Source organism: Pseudorasbora parva, chromosome 6, assembly GCF_024679245.1.
Source record: "Pseudorasbora parva isolate DD20220531a chromosome 6, ASM2467924v1, whole genome shotgun sequence".
NCBI lineage: Eukaryota > Metazoa > Chordata > Actinopteri > Cypriniformes > Gobionidae > Pseudorasbora > Pseudorasbora parva.
In genome coordinates, this window is record NC_090177.1 from 7,133,743 (window position 1) to 7,139,068 (window position 5,326).

Genomic DNA, 5,326 nt, shown 5'->3' on the forward strand with positions numbered 1-5,326 from the left:
ATCCTCACTTACACTCATACGCATCCTCACTTACACTCACGCGCATCCTCACTTACAATCACGCGCATCCTCACTTAGACTCACGCGCATCTTCACTTATGCTGCGTTCACACCGCACGCGAATGACGCAAATATATTGCGGTATTCGCGGGAAGATGGACGCGTGAACAATTTGAATCCATTCGCGCGTGAAATTCGCTTCATTCGCGTGTGACATTCACTACACAACAGACGTGAATTTGCGTCATGGGAGGGGGTTCTGCCAGGCAGCGGCAGTCGGCAGAAGGACTAGCCGAGTTAAGGCTGCTCTCACCGAGGTTGATGAGCGCTGAGCTCCGGTGATCACCTGGGTCTCACACCTCCGAAAACACCAGATCAAATTTTCCAGATCAAAAAAGCTCTCTTAATAAATAAATCACATATTTGAGCTTTAAACAACTACATTCTCACCTGAACAACTATTAAAACTACATTTTGTGACACAATACAGCAGTATTTTTAAATTACTCTGGCCTCAGGGTTTCCCCAATGGGTTTCCCATCCGTCACTTCACCAAGTGACAGCAGTAAGCAGGCTCCTCATTGGTTAACGCGGCGCGAATATCCACCAAAGTTCAGATTTTTCAACTTGAGCGATTCGCGCGAATCACGCGTTCAAAACGCTCAATTCGCGTGATCATTGCCGCGTCATTCGCGCCGCAGACAGGGCTCTACGCTAACTTTTTTCTTGAGGAGCACTTGTGCTCCTAATTAAAAAAATTTAGGAGCACAGTCAAAAATTTAGGAGCACATTCTAATCCATCAAACACATTCCAATTATAACTTTCCCATTACAGGACGATATTTGTCCTTTAATGTCCAGGGTCATTTTTTCCATTATAAGAGCAATGTTTTCTAATCTTATTAAATGTATGCATCATCTGTCAATTTCTTAAATTCAACATAATTCTGACATTATATTATCATTAACTTCTGAGAGTACAGCACAAATACACACAAAAAGCAGAACTGGACTTCATACTATCAAACACCTATGCATTTAATGCATGAGTTAATGTTGTATGAATGTTTTACATATACGTTTTTGAATTTAAAAATATGTACAAATTAAACTTTAAAAGTTTAATATTTTAAATAAAAAAAGTCCATGCAAAGTATAAATATGAAAATAAAAACCGCCAGTAGGTGGCGGCAAGTCATTCAGTCAATAGTTCAAAACACAAGATTCATTTGAATCGAATCGCTTGGAGATGCGAATCAGTTCTGGTGAGGCTTTGATTTTCACAAATAGACAGTGTTGTGGCTAAAACGTTGTTACTTAATATCAACTTGTCTATTAGATTTTTGTACGAGATCAGTATCACACATGCAATCATGCCAATACTCGGAGCTAGCAAGCTGTAACTTTTGGCGCTCTGGCGCTTCATAAACAGAACCGCATGCGTCTCGCGGGGGAACATTGCAGCCGGATCTACTTCTCTCTGTTTGTGGTGAGTCACGCAGATATTGTGCTAATCCGCAGCGGGAATAATTTATTTTGTGTGTAACGTTACAGTGATTCAGAATAAGACAAAAACCCGGTTTGGAAAAAATCTTCATGATATACTCGCTCATTATATACATTTAGTATTTTTTTTAAACAGCATGTGTGATAAAGATTAACTCAAGGGCTTTTTAAATGTATTATTAATACATTATTGTTTGATGGCATTTATGCCCCAAGCATCCGCTAATTTCTGGGCTTGTTTATGATAATCCAAACGTGGTATTTCCAGTTAATTTTGATTTGGCTGATAAACAGCGCGAAGCGTCTGGTAAAGTGCGCATGGCTGCGTCGTCAGACTCGTCACACATGTTTCACTTCAATCGTTGTAAACAATCGTTGTTTGAAGTGTAGTCCGTCGCACACGTTTTTGCACTTCTTCTGCTGAGTGCTGACTGAAGGCATGAAAAGCAGTTGATTTCAGTAGGAAACATAGCCTAACAGTTTATCAGTGTTGATTCAGTCAGTGTTGTAGTTTTTATTCCGATTGTACACATCCATTCATGAGAATCGATCGGGTCACTCGCACCGGTGCGCCTAAATATTTTTTCACAGTCGCACGCAGTAATTTTTAGGCGTAAATGCGCCCAAAATGGGCGTTATGTAGAGCCCTGGCAGAATGCCTATTCGCGTTGCTGCATTGACTTAACATGGAAATCACTCGTGCGAATTGCGTCATTGGCGTGCGGTGTGAACTAGGGATGTCAATTTTCACAAATTCCCATGATCGATCGTTGTTTAAATTAACGATCAATTAATCGATTAATCGTTAACCATAATACTGAAATATGCGTCTACAGCATGACAGTAAGCCTATGTGTAATGCTGCTCAAAACGCCATGTTCTTCACCAAATGAATGAGAAGGATTTTTTTTTATCTAAACAAAGGGCTATGGGATTGTAAAATTAGTCGATGTTATTTATAATTTAATTTAATTACTTATTTAATAACCGAATATAACATGTAATACAACACGAACGCCGCCTCAGATCTGTTATTCAGAATTTGTGGACGCACTTGCAAGAGCAACGTGCTGAAACGTCACCTAAACCCAGTTAATTCAAAACGATTTATTAAAATATTGTTTTCATTAATGTTATGTAATGTGACAGTCCCAATCAAAGTTATTATTAGTCGTGCGTTGCTGTTTGAACTGCGCGAGCTGAAGCCGATGCGCTGAATCAACACTGGTAAGCTACACTGAAACTTTGCTAGCACGTTAACTCAACAAAAAGCTTCCTATATGAGATTAATCAGATTTATATAAAGTTAACAAAATGTTACAAATTATATATCTTCACAAAATGATGCGAATGGACAAGTGAACTTGAATTGAGTTGCTGATATTCATATGCAGAATGGGAGACGCGTGGCGTTCACGCGCTCTAGGAACAACGCTCTGAACACGGCACCTAAACCCGACGACTTTACAACCATTTATTAAAATTGTGTTCTCATTTGTTATATAATATGACTGTCCCAATCATCGTTATTATGCATTGCTCTGTATGCGCTAAAGCCGAAGCACTGAATGAAAACCAGCCATCACTGACTGAAGCCATTTGTTAGTGCGTTTTATTTCGCTGAAAGAAACGCATCCTATATGATTGATCACATATATAACGTTACAAAATAAATGTAATATTACAAATTACTTCAGCACAATCTGATGCGAATGCACAAGTGAACTTGAACTAAGTTACATGCGTTAGTCAGAATGCGTGACTCATGTTGTGCATGCGCTCTTCCTGGATCAACGTAATGAAACACACGGCAAATAAACCCAAATACTTAACAATCACAATGTTTTATTACAATAGTGTTCTCATTAATGTTGTGTAATATGACAGTCCCAATCAGTCATTATTAGTGCTGTTGGAGCTGCACGCTGAAGCTGATCACCGCCACGCTTTTACTACCGCTCACCTCTAACGTAATTATTAACCAAATGCATCCTTATGAGATAAATCAGCTAAAGATAGGCCTGAACAAAATAAACACAATATTACAACTTACATTTGCGCAAAACAAAAGGCTGCGAATGCACATGCAAGCTTGCAGTCATGATGAAGGTGTAACTCCAGCTGTAAAATGGTTCCAAATAGAACTCGGACGCGCTCGCATCATTTTTCCTCCCGTTTCCTCACGCACGCGCATGACCCTGCTTAATCGATGATCGATAAGTCTTATCGATCAAATGTCTTATCGACAATTAATCGATCATCGATTAATCGTTGACATCCCTAGTGTGAACGCAGCATTAAGGGGGTCGCACACCGGACGCGGAGCTCGGCGGCGCGCCTTGTCTTTAAAATTCGAACACATTGTTTTCAATGAGTGTACGCACACCGGTGGCGTCATTCGGCCTTCTAAATCCTGCCGCGCCACAGAGCGCCATTTCAAGGCTTTATATTAAAAGTATATTATCGTTAAGGTATACTGATTTCAACCTTTGCTACAAGACAAATTTGTTTTACATTCTGAGTTCAACAGCTTCAATAAAGTCTAAACATATTTTGGGGAAATGTATAATAAACGTAGCCTTTTAAAATGTGCGCGTCTGGTGTGCGATACCTGAGACGCTGCGCGGCGCGCCGCCGAGCTCCGCGTCCGGTGTGCGACCCCCCCTTTAGACTCAGGCGCATCCTCACATACACTCACACGCGCATCCTCACTTAGACTCGCGCATCCTCACTTACACTCATACGCATCCTCACTTATACACGCGCATCCTCACACTCACGCGCATCCTCACACTCGCGCATCCTCACTTACACTCACACGCATCCTCACATACACTCACATGCGCATCCTCACTTAGACTCGCGCATCCTCACATACACTCAATGATTTATTACTGAGGTTTCTTTTCTCTCTCACAGATGCCTTTTCAAGATAAACCCTGAGACGGGATCAAAAGTCGAGATAGAAGAACACGTCAAGAAAGGAACTGGCAGTCAGTCTAAAGGTTCTTTCGTTGATGAGCAGAATTGTGGATTATGGATGGATGGAGTAAAAACTTTCGTAAGCGTGTCAAATCTCTCTTTATTACCATAGAGAAATTCTTGAGTGTTACAGACTTTTTCGTGATTTAATTATTTTATTTTCATGACTCATCTGTTGATGAGACAAATCCACTTTTTCGCCATATATGTGTATAACAAATTGCTATTGTACAATATCTTACATTGTTGCAGTTATTATTAAAAAAAATTGTATTGTTGTAGTTATGAACTAATTGTTATATTGTTAAAGTGTTGAAGTCATGAACTAATTTTATTATTGGTATGCTGCTTTGTTTTTTTTATATTTTTGCAGTTATGATATAACTTTGTATATATAATGTGGTCATTATGAACAAACTATATTGTGATCACATTACTATTTTAAAACAACCTTAAAGTTCAATTTTTTAAATAAAAACTACAAAAACAATCTTTTGCACTCTAGGGTGGTTATTTGAGTTGTAGTAATGTCCAATCTAATTGGTAATTTCATGGTTTTTACATAATTTTCCACAATTTGTAATCCTTATTTTTTTACATAATTTTCTTGTTTAAATATAGAAACTCATATAAATGACAGATAAAACCTGTATTTTGAACTATGGAAAATTACTGTAATTTTGCGTGTTGGTTATTTTACAGTTTTTTTCTGGCGCCCCAGCTGCCGGAATATTTCCGTTTTTTTACGTGTTGGTTATTTTCTGTTATTTTACAGTTTTTTTCTGGCGCCCCAGCTGCCGGAATATTTCTGTTTTTTTACGTGTTGGTTATTTTCTGT